The sequence below is a fragment of the Leptopilina boulardi genome, unplaced genomic scaffold (assembly GCF_019393585.1).
Source record: "Leptopilina boulardi isolate dan_hultmark-lab unplaced genomic scaffold, ZJU_Lbou_2.1 LbouV2_179, whole genome shotgun sequence".
Lineage (NCBI taxonomy): Eukaryota > Metazoa > Arthropoda > Insecta > Hymenoptera > Figitidae > Leptopilina > Leptopilina boulardi.
This window is the reverse complement of record NW_026137728.1, coordinates 930,321-946,468: the sequence shown is the minus strand read 5'-3', so window position 1 is coordinate 946,468 and position 16,148 is coordinate 930,321. Positions and strand designations below refer to the sequence as shown.

General features: G+C 28.3%; 1 long non-coding RNA gene across 1 annotated transcript in view; it reads left to right on the top strand.

Annotated features, from left to right (window-relative positions):
- The first annotated feature begins 1,991 nt into the window (after positions 1-1,991).
- LOC127277766 (uncharacterized) overlaps positions 1,992-16,148 on the top strand; it is a 209,552-nt gene continuing 195,395 nt past the window's right edge. The window contains exon 1 of the long non-coding RNA XR_007842405.1: positions 1,992-2,210. This is a non-coding gene — a long non-coding RNA (uncharacterized LOC127277766). The remainder of the gene's footprint in view (positions 2,211-16,148) is intronic.

Below are 16,148 nucleotides of genomic sequence, written 5' to 3'. Positions count from 1 at the left end.
TAGAAGTTTATTATATTGGCGTATTTTCAAGGGCAAATTAAAAAAAATAAAATACAGTAAACTTGATTTGTAGTGATTTTATTAATTTTCTTTAAAAACGAAAAATTGTTGGAAAAAAATTTCCTGTTTCTACTGAATAAGCTAAAATTAGATATATTAGTGGTGCCTTTTCACAAGTAAATTACAGGAAAAATATAGCGAACGTAATTGAAATTGATTCTAATAGAGTTTTTTTTTTCGAAAAATGAAAAATTTTCAAAAAAATGTGGCACATTTTTCATTATTCTTCTTTTTTTGCGGTCGTTACCAATTTATCATTTCCTCATTCAAAAATAAATTTCATATTTCTCTGACATAAATTTGCCATTCAGAATAAAATTTAATTAAAAATAAAGAAGAAGAACCAGATTTTAAAATTCGAATGAAAATGTTAGAATAATGACTGAAAATCAATAAAAAAAAAAAAGAAATTAAAATTTCATATATCAAGTTGAATTTTTTATCTTCCGTTTCATAATTTTAATATAATATAATTGAGGAAATTTTTAAAAATCCTGAATATTTAAAAAAATCAATAATTAAAAATTACTCCAGGAAAATAATATTGCAAACAATTTTTTTTAGTATCAAAATTTCAGTGGAAAAGAAATTGTATAGCCAGATTTAAAAGAAAATCGAGTAACTAAATTTTTTTTTCTATAAAGATTAATTTTTGACGTGACAACGTCTTACTTCTCGCTTCCTGTTCTAGAGAGTCAGTTAGAAAAATTGTCATTTATATCGACGCAGAGTTCTCGAAAACTATAAGTCATATTTTCAAGATTTTTGATTTAAAATGAAAAATTCTATAATTTTTTGCCTAAAAAATATTTCTTGTAGTTTTCATTAATCAACAAATGAAGGGTAGAATGACAAAAGGGGTCAAGCGCCAATTTATCGAAAATGAGATTTTTGCATAAAAAAATCAAGAAAATTCATTTACACATTTCAGTAGAAGGATTTCCTTTTTTATTGCGTATTTAAATCAGTTTTTAATAAAAATTAAATTAATAAAATAGCCTCAAATTTACTTTATTGCAACCTGATTGAAAAACAAAAGAAAGTGGTGAGTCAATAATATTATCAAAATAAAAAAAAATATTATTTTTTTAGGTTTTATTTTAATATTTTATTTTAATTTTATTTTAATAATATTTTAATTAATAAAATTAATAATAATAATAATGTATTTTCAATTTTAAACAATTTTAAAATCATTTTGTTATTAATTTTTAAATATTTTTATGGTTATACTAAGTGAACAATTGAATTTAAAGATGAAAGTATTGCTCAATTCCAAAGCAAGCAATTAATTCTTAATTTTCTTGAAAACAAACAATTTTTTAAAGGAATTTTTTTTTCTATTCTTTTCGTCGATTCCATAGAAAGAAACTAAATTTCCAGTTTTTCTTTAAACTGTAGATTTTTTTTATAATTAATGTTTAAAGAAAATGTGCGCAGTTGATATAACCTCAAGGAACCACAGTTTTTTTTAATTTTATCGTTAATATGTAGGTTTATTTCAACAAATTGTTGTTTATTTATTAAAACATACTAATATATCGAAACGGTTTTCTCAGTTTTTTTTTAAATAACCTGCAAAATTTTTAAAAATGTTTTTTTTACTTCCTGTAAAAACAGTGAATTGGCGCTTGACCCCTTTTGTCATTCTACCCTTCAAATAAAATATTTTTTAGGCAAAAAATTATAGAATTTTTCATTGTAAAAAATTATTTCTTTTAAAATCGTTTATCATAAACGTTGCGTACTTCAGCTTCGTGATTTTTGTGTTATTCGATTACTTTAGGTTTAGTCTCGATGCCACACTTATTTTTTGTCAAATTTGTAAATGAAATTTTTTATAGCTTTCTATATTACCGATCGGTTAAAAATTTAACTACATGTTAGTACAGCGCTGACAGTATTCTAATTTTTCTTTTTGCAGATTCTATCTTCGATGGGTTGCGTGGTGTCACGTACTTCAAAGATAAGGGCAAAAGTAAAAAAGGGTATCTTGAAGGACACAGAATTCACACAGACTTTTTAGAACTCGGTCTATTTTTACGGTTATTTTTTACATTTTCTGAATGGAAATTTAACTTGAAAGTAGGGATCTCCGAGGGCTATTTAGTTTAAAAGAATCTCCTTGAAGCTGAAAATTCTTTATTGAGGTAAATATTTTAATTTATTGGAAAAATTTTATTACAAAAAATGTAGTTGCATTTTTTGACGTGACAACGTTTTACTTGGGAGTCAGTCAGAAAAATTGTCGTTCATATCGACGGGCAGAACTTGAAAACTGAGTCATATTTTAAAGATTTTTGTGTTAAATCAGTCATATATCACTGATTTCCAGTGAAAATTTCACTAAATGGTTCAGTAACCGACTTCTAGCTATTTCACCAGTGAAATTTCACTGATTCAAATTAAGAGAGCGATTACTTTAGGTTTAATCACGATGCCACACTTATTTTTGTCAAATTTGGAAATGAATTTTTTTTATAGATTTCTATATTACCGACCGGTTAAAAATTTAACATGTTACAAAAAAAATATTTTAATTAATTAATAAAGACGCCACGATCAAAATTCACCTTGCGTGTACTTTCTAAATTTGAATCAGTGAATTTCACTGCTAACCAGTTATAAGTATACTAAATCAGTAAAATTTCACTGGTTTGGTATACTTATAACTGGTTAGCAGTGAAATTCACTGATTCAAATTTAGAGAGTAGGGAATACAGAACCAATGCTTTATTTTTTTTTTACAATTTTTAAAATAAATATTGACAAAATTCATGAAAATAAATTTTCTAAATAACTAAAATCGAATAGTTTAAATAAAAAAAATAAGTGTTGAAAGATTGAAAAAGTAGATTTACACGCAGAAACAAAGGCACCAGCTTGAGGATAAAAATAAAACATTTAAACACATCTGAGTAAAAACGAGCTTAAAATTGTGCTGGACAAATGAGAAAAAGAAAAAAAAATCAATTATTCCTATCTCTGTCATTTAAATTGAAAGTAGGCAAAACTCTTTAATTGGTCCATCCGAGTTAAGTAGTAGAATATTGATCACATTTTAAATCGCAGTAGCGATTTAATAGCTATATATGTATATATATAAAGAACTTTTATAGAGAAATAACGGCAAAGAATTGAAAAACACATATAGAAATGAAAAAAGTAAATTTTTTTTTTTTAATTAGAAAAATACAAAGAATAAAAGCTTGCGAACAATGTCATTCAATAATTGACGCAAACAAGTCTCTAAACTGGTGGATGCGCTTAGTGGTTTTACCTCTTTGTAGAAGAAGAAAAAAAAAGAGAGAGAGAGAGAGAAAAAGTAAATCAAGAAAGATTCAACGCTGCAAACTGGCTATATTGAAACCAGTTGATGAAAAGCTCCAAGCATTTGAGAAGATGTCGATTTCCGAGAAATCAACAAGAGTCACGAGCGAAAAGCAAGCCAATGTCGCGTCGCTTGCACTATAGAGTAGTGAAAGAAAAAGTCCCATTTTATAGGTAGGATTTACTGTCGTCCGTTCTTTCGATTGTACGTGAACTCGAGATTCGAGCGGTTAAATCACCCGAATTTCATTTCTGTCCGAACGGGACATTACTGCTCAGTCCTTCCTTCGCAAACGAGGGCAGTTTTACCTTTCGAAATTCCTTTCTCGATCGTCTCCTTTGTCCACAAGCCATTTTCGATTCTCTATACATATATATATATATATATATTTCTTCCTCGATCCGTTGAGAAACAGAGGGACTTTTCCCTATACGTGAGAAAAATAAAAGTAATGAATACGAGACAGTACAGAGTTCCTGAAATCAAGGTTCTGGCAAAATCCCTTCAACAAAACAAATCAGATTAGAAAAATTTCAGTAGAGGAGAAATTCTATTTTTAATAGGAAAACAGTTAATACAATTTTGCACTGCAAAAAAAGAAACATTTGATTCAAATAATCGATTACTTGTGTATTAGTATAAATATTTATTTGAATTAAATAATTATTGAGTCAATTAAATAGTATTTGATTTAAATATAGAAATTATTTTAAATATAATTTATTAATTTAATTGAAATAAAAATTATTTGGTAAAAGTAAATATTTATTAATTGATAATAGTCAAGTAACCGATTTCACAAGCATGGAAAAAAAAATTCCATTGTCAAAGATCGGGAAGTCATTTACCGTAGTTTTTGGTGCGCTGAATTCGAATCAGGCAACGAAAATCTCCCATCATATCAGGATTTTGAGAAAAGTAGGGGTAAAAGTCTCAAAAATCACGTCTTTGTCAGTTTTTGAAAATTTCTACCGGGTAAACCCGACGTGCTAGAGACTTGTCATAGGAGTCAAATTAAAGCTTGAACCCTGTACTTTATGACGATATAGCGATATTGACAACATCGATTTTTAAAAAAGTTGGCCGCCATTTTGAATTTTAAAAATCTGACATCATATCCGTAATCCGCGACCCCGTAAACCCCCGTTTGACAAATTCCAAGCGAATCCAAGTATTTTTTAAAATAGTTGTATTTACGAACAGTGTGAGTCAATTTTTATGCTTGCCAACTTAAAAAAATCAACTTTTTCTCTATTCTAGTTCCCCACCCTGTATCAAAAAAAACTATCATTCCCCGCAAATTGTCACAATTCGGATGTTCCACTGAATATTTTATATTTGTATACCTATAGCAAAGGTATACAAGTCTTAAATTAAATATAATATGGTTGAATTAAAAAAAAAAACGTTTTCTCATATAGAGGTTAGGACATAGGCTAGACTTAAAGTTTATGAATAATTAGTATAATCCTGCTAATACAAATTTTGATTACTTTTTTAAAAAAAGTAGATAATTTATACATTTTTTTTCTTGAAAGTATATTATTATCTTGGCAGATGAATTCGAATAGTAATTTAAGAAATGTTAAGCAGTGTGCGAACAAAGAACTTGTGAGAAAAAAAAAAGAAAAATATATATAGACTATAAAAGAAGGTTCGCTTTGATCAGCAATCAGCTATGACCTGTATCGTGTAACTGGGAAGTTTTTAAACAAGAAAAGACAGGATGAAAGTTGAAGAAAATGAAAAAAGTACAAAAGTCTCGTGAGGACGAGATAACGCAACCATCTATATAGATATATATGTATATATATACTACACTTCGATATATATATATATATATGTAGAAGTTTTCAAGTTAGCCTTATTTTCATAGTGAAGAGACTCTCAAAGACGCATTACCACCCGATTTGTAAGACCTTCAATCTGTTATACACTGTCTAACAGAAAACACTTCACCTCGAACTTTTGACTCGACAAACTGACGACTTGCTGCGACTTACCGACGAAAACTTTCAACAGAGATTAATCTGAATCCAATGAGCTTCTTCTGTTTGCTTTATATATATATAGAAATTTTTAACGAAATAAAAATATTCTCTGATTTTTCACATTTAATTTAACATATATTACTTAATTAATTGAACATTATTATATCTAGATAATTTTTCTTCAACTCTCATCATGTATGAAAATATTAAACTATTATAGATATATGCAGTATATATTATAGGTGAAAATTATGTCAGTTAGCTAAGAAAAAAAAGTCTGTCTGGTCTTTTTCTGTTATATTATATTATAATAGAGGTGCATTTTTTAAAACTATTCTTGTTAAATAATCTTTGTAAAATTATTATAACTTGAAGTTTTAATTAATATTAATCTCCTATACAGTGATAATTAAATTCATAAAACTTTGATGTGTTTTCTCTGACGTTAATGGTTTTTTTTTTTTTAATAATAATGCGATGATATTTAAGTTCACAATAAATTAACATTATTCTTGTCTAAGTTTAATTCACTTTTACTACTGCTCGTGGAAAATAAGAAAAATTTAAAGTATCTGATGATTTAAAAAATTGCTTATTCGTGGAACGAATTAAAATCGTGTTGCCATACTATATTGCTCTTTAAATCTGAATTAGCGACTATTCGCTTTGAATTAGTGACTATTCGCTTATTCCTAGCGCACACGGAAAAACTTTGTTCAAGAATCATTCCTAAATTTGTTCAGGAACTGAGGATATGAGAAAAATTCTGCAAAATTTAGAGAAAAATACAAAAATCATTGAAGAAAATACTTGTATTTTTATTATGACATTGGAAGACTTCTTGTTAATGCCGCGATCGGAATATCTCAGTCACTGGGTGTTGAAAGTTTCTTGAACTGTTTAAGAAGACACAGTACAGTAACCAAGCACTAGGCAGGGATTGGTTGCGTCAAATATGTTTCCAATGCATAATACCATAAGCTGCTAAGGTAGCTGAGTGATGTAAAGTGGAGTTTTTGGACTCTCGAGGACGTGGGATCGAGTCCTCCCAGAGTAAATTTTTTTTCTCGCAAACGTAAAAATTTATTCTAAAACAAGTTGAAGACTTTCTGTAGTGAGTTTAGGAAGTTGTCTTGAATTTCTCTACAATTCTTATAGAAATACTGCTTAGAATTTTTCAAAGAAAATATAAATAAGATTTCTTAAATTATTCTCATATCCTCAGTTCCTGAACAAATTTAGGAATGATTCTTGCACAAAGTTTTTCCGTGTGGGAATAAGTAAATAATCACTCATTTAAAATTCGCTTATTACTAGCGAATAGTCGTTGATTGCTAGCAAATAGTAGCTATTTTAATCAGCCCAAACTATGCAGCTAGGAATAAGCGAATAGTCGCTAATTCAAATTTAGAGAGTGGATTTTTCTCAAATACGCAATTTTTTTTAGAAATAAATGTTTTGATAAAATATTAATACTCTGGCACATAACAGCGATTCCATATAGTATTTTTGAGTTCTCTACAAAATTTTAGCTCAATCTATCAAATATTTTGCGAGAAAACCCGCGGAGAATATTTACATGTGAAATCACAACAATCACATAATATTAAAATTGCATTTTTAATTAAAAAAAAATTAACGAGCAACAAGGAGTGGCAAGTATTAAAAAATTATTGAATCATAAACTTAATTGAATTTTGCTTTTGAATTATTATATATAATTACATGCGTGCTAATCTCCATTATTTTCCTCTTTAATGCTTAGTTTCTTAAAGGTATGCAAGTATAAAACTTACTTAAATTTTGAGGTTATGTTCGTTTCTTGGTTAGGAGAATTTGAAGTTATGTTTGTCGGACATAACCTCAAACCCAACGGTCCCTGATCCTAAGTCCTTGAATTTTGAGGTTATGTTTGATTTAAGGTCATATATGGGTGATTCAAAGTCAATTCGCCGCTGGGTTTGAGATTAAAATCAGAACTAAAATATTAATATATATAGAGAGATAATATACAATATAATTTATAATTATATTATCGCATTTTCTGTTTCTCTTGGTAACAAGAATAGTAAATAATTAATATGAAGTAAAAAGTTGCAAAGATTTAATATGCATATTATTAATTTATGAAATAATCAATATCCAAGTATACTATCATCTAATAAATATTTACATTGAAAGAAAGAAAATAATTAATATAGGTAAAGTCTTTAATAAAGCAATTTAAACTTTAATCCATATTTACGTATTTATTGTCTCTTCATTATAGAATTATATTAAAAACTTATATATGGGGGATTCCATATGAAGTGATCAAGGTGAAAAAGTTTTTTCTCCTATCATGCCCAAACATAGGGCATTTTTTAGTACTATTAGATGGTAATTTTTGGTAAAAATATTTTTCTATTTTAACCAATATTTTTTAGGGGGGGAGGGGGTGGAAGTTTTAGGATACCCTTTACTTTAATAATACTTTTTTTTTAAATGTCAAGGAAAATGAGAGGAATAAATCTCTTTCAGAACAATTTTTTATAATTTCACGCGACAATCTAAAATTCAATCACTTAAACGCTAAAATGATCTTATCAGTGTTTTCTTTAATGTTCCAAAGGAATCCAATTGTAAATGTAAGTTTAACTTGGTTAATTTTAATAATTTACGAGTATAAACAATTGCGATTTCTGCTAGTTGACGTGCAGACGACATTGCGCACGCAGCATTCTCACGTAGCCAATTTAGTCCACAAATCACGTCAGCTGGTTACAGGAGAATGCTGCGTGCGCAATGTCGTCTGCACGTCAACTAGCAGAAATCGCAATTGTTTATACTCGTAAATTATTAAAATTAAATAAGTTAAACTTGCATTTACAATTGGATTCCTTTGGAACATTAAAGAAGACACTGATAAGATCATTTTCTGTGTACATACTTCTTAATAAAGAAAATAATAACTTAATATTTGAAACGCCTTGTGTGAACGTAACTCACTTTATCTACTTTTAAAAATACATATACCAAAATCAGTGAAAATATAAATTTTTTTTGGCTTACTAAAATTGTCTTTTACTACTAATAATCGAAACACAAGAAATGAAATCGTCTTGTCTGACCGTAATTCGGGGTTTCTACTTAAAATTTGAATTTTTGTCTGGCTAACACTATCTTTTACTACTGACGATATAAATACATATAAGCATTCGAAAGTCTTGTCTGACTGTAACTCACTTGTTCTACTTACAGTACGAGAGACACTTGTATTTTGTCTGACGAAAAATTATTTATTACCACACTGATATTAAAATGACAAATGCTTATAATGTACTCCGTCTATACAATTTAAAATGTCTTTTATTTCTACTATAAGATATAAAATTTTAATATTTAAAATGTTTATTTCTACACCGAAAAAGAATATTCTGAAATTTAGAATATATACTTGGGACCTATTTTAGAATATTTTATACTTGAATTTAGTATTTAATAAAATTAGAATATATTGTTGGTACTTAGTATATATTCTAAATACTAAGAAGATATACTAAATACTAAGAATATATTCTAATTTTAAGAATATTACATACTGAATTTAAGTATAAAATATTCTAAAATAGGTGCTGAATATATGCGACGCTTTACGGTGAAAGGGATCTTATAAATTTTAGGTTATGTTGAAGTAATTAAAGTAGTTAAATTAGTGAAAGTAGTAGTAGTAGTTAAGTAGTTAAAGTAGTTAAATTATCAATTGTTTTGTGTGTCAATTCTGTTTGTGTGATTAATTTAACTATTTTTTATGAAGATAATTATATCAGTTCATTTTTTTAAAAAATGTAATTTTTTTTTAGTATAGAACAGAAAAGTAATATAACCTAATAAACCCAATTTTTAGATAATAAAAATAAAATGAGAGAGAGAGATGTCAACTTTTAGTCAATAATAATTCTTACGCCAGGAAACACATTTCTTTTGAATTATTAAAAAGTGAACGTTTTGAAATAAAATTTAGAAGGTGAAAAAGCAGACGTCTGCTTGAAAGTGCTTGGTGTATTGTGTGGTGTATATACTGCCAGAGACCAATATTATATTTTATTCATGATGAGTCTGTGAGTCATACAATTTATTTTCTCTAGGTCAACTTTCTTCAGAATATGTTCTTCATCCAACCGCAAACTCAGTATCTCACTGTTATGTGACTCTATTCTCTTCTCTCTCTCTCTCTCTCTCTCTCTCTCTCTCTCTCTCTCTCTCTCTCTTCTCTCCCTCTTTTTTTTCTTCTTCGTCACGACGGAACATATTTTCAACTCTTATGCATAAATTTTTTAAATCTTGAGAAATAAGATAGATACAGAGACTGCAATTTTTGCAATGTTAGTAATAAAACAAAATAGCTATCTTGAAACTTAAATTATATAACTCATTCAAAACAATATTTATATATAGAAAAATATTTCTATCATTTTCCAATTTATTTTTAAATTTTCTAGTTTCAAAAGATGAGGAAATATTATGTATAGTTTTTTAAATTGTATTTTTCAAAGAAATTTATTTAGTTTATTAACGTAGATATATCGGGTTTTTAGAATTTTCGTATTTTATATATGCTTCTTTAATTCAAAAAAAAAAAAAAAAAAAAAAAATCTGGAAAGGAATTCTAAAGTGTATTAACCGCATGTACTTTTTTTTTTATTTATGACTAAATAAATTTTCACTAATGGATTTTATACCAACTATTTTATGAACCGTTATTTTTTAATATTTAATAAAGAATGTGTCCAATAATTGATTCATTAAAATTTCAGTCATAGGTATGATTAAAGTTACTTTTAAAAAATTAACATTGGGAAAATTATGTAGAAAATTACACGGAAAGAAAGTTTGTAGCAATATTTGATATTATGGTGTTACTTTTTAGTATATTTGGTTACAATTGCGGAACATTTTGGCATGATAACGATTTTCGATACTATTTTTAAGAATGATTGAGATTAAAATAAGAATATTTAATATAGTTGGAATGAAAATTTGATATAATATTTACGAAATCTGAAATCTTTTTATTGAAACACAAAAATGTCAAATTTTAATAAGCTCTTTATCAATTTTTCTAACCAAATATTTCAAATTTCGTAATTAGAATTGTATAAAATGATATAACTATTTCAGATTTTGATATATTTGATATGAAAATTGAAAAAGAAATATCAAAGTTAACGAGATTCGACGAAATTTGCCGAAGTTGAACGTTCGGAATTGCCCGATCCTCACCGAGTGGTAACGAAGACTGACGAAGCTCTTTAGACAAGCCCCTTTTTACTATTATCTTGATACAGGACCTGAATTTCTTTTATATAATTAATTTCGAAGATTTTACAATAAATCAGTAAAAAAAATTGTTCTTCAAAAAATAATAAAATATTTAATTATTTCCCAATAAATAATGATTTTTATTTATATTTTTAAACATGTTTTAATATAATTTCACCTTTCTCATAAGCGGTGAAAAATATGTCTGGTTAGTATATAAGAATGGTCACATCAGTTTTTCACATGAGCGTAAATTTGTATATGAAGCGTTATTCTGCGAATGTTATACGTATTATCGTTAGTATAGGTTAGGAATAAAAATAAGCCAATCGATGTAAAACAATGCGGTGTATGTGTGTGTGTGTGTGTGTGCATTTAAAAGTTCATATCCTCGTCTATCCTCGAGATGAGAAAGAGATAAAACTTTGGCGTAGAATCTGTTGGTGTTTCTGTCGTCATCTGTCACGACTGAACCACTTCGAATTTTTAGTATAGTTTTAACAAATTTCGAAATAATCTTTCCAAATTTTCATATAAATTTAGTAAATAACGAAGTGCGCGTCGATTTAACTTACTTCTGGTTTTTCGTATAAATTTATCAATTTACGAAATAATAATTTCAATTTCTGGAATATATTTACTAAAAAGACTATTGGTAAAAATATACCGATTTTCGTTATCAAACCCAAATGTTCCGCGTTTGAAAAAGAGAATACTAAAATTTCCTATCAGATTTATCAAATATTGCTACTAAATTTCTTTCCGTGTAGGTATGATTAAAGTTACTTTTTAAAAAATTAACATTGGGAAAATTATGTAGAAAATTATAGGAAATTATATATTATATTAATTATATCATTATACAAAAAAAATATTGAAACCATTTTTTCTATTTGTCTCTATATTCAACCTACTTTAACCTTAAAACAAGGCATTTTTTTGCAAATATTCTATATAAATTATTTCCAAAGGTTAAATGACTATTAGTATATATAGACGTGCGATGAAAAATTTTTTATTCTAAGCTCTTTTTTTTCTTTTTTTTTTTTTTTTTTTGTTAAACGAAGTTTACTAGACTCGCACTTAAAAGTAAATTCTTTAACTGACTATTTCTTTTAACTCTTTATCCATTTTCTCAGTAAAGTGTCTGTTTCTTGTAGATATCGAAGCTTATTCTCGGATAAATTGACAATGCCGTTGACGGTCTTTCCTTTTGAGAAATCAAATGAAGCAGAAAAGAATGCGATCAATTTCCTCTTTCGCTCTCTCTCTCTCTATATATATATATTCGTCTATTTATCTCGTTTTCCCTCTTGTTTCTATGATGATTTAAACTTGAAAATTTAATTGAAATTTATCAGACAGATTTTGAACTGCGCGCGCTCACATTCCAAATAAGCCATCATTAGCCATAGTTTCACGATAACAATGTTGATTCATGATGGGAACCTAAGCTTTATAAGCTTTCTCTAAAACCCTTTTGACTGCGAAATTATTTGGTACCTCAGATGTTAAATTGTTTTATTCAGATTCTGCATATAGATAGAGAGAACAATTTATATGTATGTACTTAATCTAGAAATATTCATACATAAGGGGCAAAATTTCTCGATCTAATAGCAAAATAATGAGAACATTAGTTTTTTTTTTTTGAAAACTCATAATTTTTGTACAAAAAGGATGAACAAAATTTTAAACTATATATGTTTTCGAAAGGTTTTTGTCTGCACTTTCAAAATGGTGCTTTTAATAAACAAAATGCCGTTTTTTTGTTTCTTTTTGAGATCACACTAATTTAAAACTATCAAATTTATAATATAAATATCAAATTGATCTAAATTTTTATATAATTAGATATTTTTAAATTAGTGTGATATATTAATTACTTAATTAATTTTAAAATTAAATGAAATATTTTACAAACAAATAAAGTTACCGCGATTCTTAATTTACCACTCGAAAGCTTATTTAATTCCGCATATCCAACGATCTCTATATAAATTATTATATACATTGTTAATTTGATGGTATATCATTTTGAAATGCAACGTTTTGATTCAATATTAAATATCAAATTGATACAAATATTCGGAAAATTTATTAAAACTGATCCGGAAATTAAGATAATTTTTTAATACCTAAATTGGTATTAAAGTATAATTGTCATGGCTGGCATATTCTTATTGACAAAGGACCCGGCACTTTTTACATTGAAAATGGCTTTCAGCCAAATCTTTTAAAACTCTGTAGTTTTGTAGTTTAAGGCTTCCTGAACAAAAAATCCTTATGCCAAAATTCAATCCTATGAGTAGTTTTTTAGCTACAGCACTTTAAAGTTAAAAAATAATAACGTAAAAATAATGTATTTATGAATGTTTTCTTTTTCACAAATGAATCAAAATCGCTCAAAATCTGTTAATCAGGGGTTTTCGGAGTCGCTGAGTACGAATCTGTGCTCAGAATTTCAGAATTCAAAATGGCGGATCCAATATTCACTTGAGGTGAATTCAAGTTATTTTTCGAAAGCGCGTCTGCCATATTGGATCCGCCATTTTGAATTACGAAATTCTGAGCACAGATTCGTACTCAGTGACCCCGAAAACCCCCGAGTAATGATTTTTAGGTGAATTCAAGTGATTTTTCGAAAGCGTGTCCGCCATATTAAGATATATCTTCCTATATTACAAAAAGATATCGCCGCCGCCGCCTCCGCCGACGCTGTTTCAAGAATTCTTGACCTAGAAGGGGGGAATCCCCCCTCCTAAATTTTGAGGTTATGTTCGTTTCAAGGCTCTGAATATAGTCGCAAGTCCCCTCCCCTCCCGCGCCAGAAATGACCTAAATTTTGAGGTTATGTTCGTTTCAAGGCTCTGAATATAGCCGCAAGTCCCCCCTCCCTCCTCTCATTTCCCCTCCTTCGCCAAAAATTGACCTAAATTTTGAGGTTATGTTTGTTTTAAGTCCCTAATAAAGCAGTTAGTCCTTCCCCCTTCCCTCATCTCTCTCTGTATTTCCCGCCAAAAATAAGGGGGGTTGGCGCGCGAAGCGCGCAGGGGGGCGAACCCCCTCTAGTATATATATATAAGGATTTTTTGTTCAGGAAGCCTTAAACTACAAAACTACAGAGTTTCAAAAGATTTGGCTGAAAGTCATTTTCAAAGTAAAAAGTGCGGGGTCCTTTACAGGGTCGTGGAGAGCTGGGTCCCAGGAAAATCAACATTGGCAGGCCCCATAGTAAGATGAAAAATGCGTAAATTATTTTTTTTAAATGAAGATCGGTTTTCATTTGAATTATTTCAGACTTTAAATTTTTAATATAACTCTTTTTATTTTGTCAATTGAAATACATTATAATTAAATTATAATGCTTTAAGTTCAATAAAAGACTTTTTGTTTTAAATACAACATTTTTATTAACATGTTGAACGATATAAAGAAAGGCACCTAAAAAGCAAACAATTTTAGGTTATAGTTACGATGGTAAATAGGTTACTCCTATTAAGTATTTCATTAATCTAATCATATTTGATAAGGTAGAAATTTTATTGAACAATCGTCAAATTTGTATGTACGAAACTCGTACAAATATTTTCGTGCATGGTTTCTAATGAAATACTTAATAGGAGAAACCTATCTATTTACCATCGTAACTACAATATTAAATTCAAAACAAAATTACCATCCTCACTAGATGTTTTCTAAAGTTGTAATTTTTGGATTGAAATTACACAAAGTAAATTTAACACAAACATGACATTAAAATGATTTGATTCTTAGATCTCTTTCTTTATATCGCGCGTCAACTATTCTAAATTTCAATCGATGTATATACGTTAAATAGAAAATTATTCAAGTATGTACACAAATTACTGTGTTCAGAGATTAATTATTTCTTGCTGTTTCCGCTCCAGAATACTAATTAATCGATTTATTTTCATTGCCTTTTGTATCATATGCAACCAACATACAACACTACTTTTTTTGTTGTTGAAATGATTGCAAAAATTTATCAACATTACTTCAGTTCAATTAATGCAATTAATAATATTTCCTGTCACACAATATCTTAATTGTCAAATGATAATTGTAACCACACAGAGTTGGGAAGGAAGAGCGCAAAATATGTTCGTCAAAAGCAAAGTTGGGTAGGAATGAAATTTTGTCGAATAATAATTTTCGAAAAGTGTATTTAACTTTTTAGGTTGTGTTTACAATACAGTACAGTTAAATTTGTACACTTTCCGAAAATTATTGTTGGACAAAATTTCATTACCATCCAACTTTGCTTTGAACGAATATATTTTGGACTCTTGCTTTCCAATCCTGTTTGGTTACAATTGTCATCTGTCAATTAAGGTATTGTGTGATAAGAAATTACACAGCTCCACAAAAAAAGAAATTTTTTTTGTCCGGCAAACTAGACTAGTCATTTCTCACGTATTTTGGGTCGCTGAATCCGAATCCGGGGTCAGAATTCACAACTTGGTTCGTTTTTTCTTTCTAACCTCAAAAAACTTACATTTTCGGTACATTTTGTGAGATAATGAAAAAGCGTGAGCTAGTTTTGAAATTATGACCATGGATTACAATTTAGAAGTTAAATTTACTTACCGTTTAAATATATTCTTCAAATTAAAAATGTCGGATCCAATATGGCGGATATTTTACAAATTGTTCCGATTCGCTCGATATTTGGTACTGGGGGGTTTTTTGGGCCGCTGATTACGACTCTGGCGTCAGTTTTAAAAAATTAAAAATGGTGGATCCAATATGGTGAGGGTACCATGGTTACAGAAAGAAGGTCATATATATATTTTAAATGTGAAATATATAAGATTAGTCATTTTTTCGAGTCATATAATACAAGGCAGATTGTGTGACTATACTATAATGCAATATAAGATTAGTAATCCTTGACTTCAAAACCTTTTGTGTGTCAATTTTGCAGCGGATCATATCAATTTAAAAAAAAATTCCATTCACTATTTAAGACTCCCTATTTTAAATTACAAAAATCTGAATTTTTATTTGCAATCAACGATCAGAAAAACCCCCATTTACTAAATTTACTTTTCTCATCAGCCATATTGCATCCGCCATTTTGAATTTTTTAAAACTGACGCTAGAGTCGTAATCAGCGACTCAAAAAACCTCCAAGTACCGAATTTCGAGCGAATCAGAACAATATGTAAAATATCCGCCATTTTTGGTCTGCCATATTGGATCCGCCATTTTTAATTTGAAGAATATATTTAAGTGGTAAGTAAATTTAACTTCTAAATTGTACTCTCTAAATCTGAATTAGTAAAAATGTTTACTAATTTGAATTAGTGACTCACTTTTTGCTTCTGAATTAGTGAAATTTTACTAATTAATAATAACTTTTACTAACAATTAGTAAAATTTAACTAATTCTAAAGCAAAAAGTGAGTCACTAATTCAAATTAGTAAACATTTTTACTAAT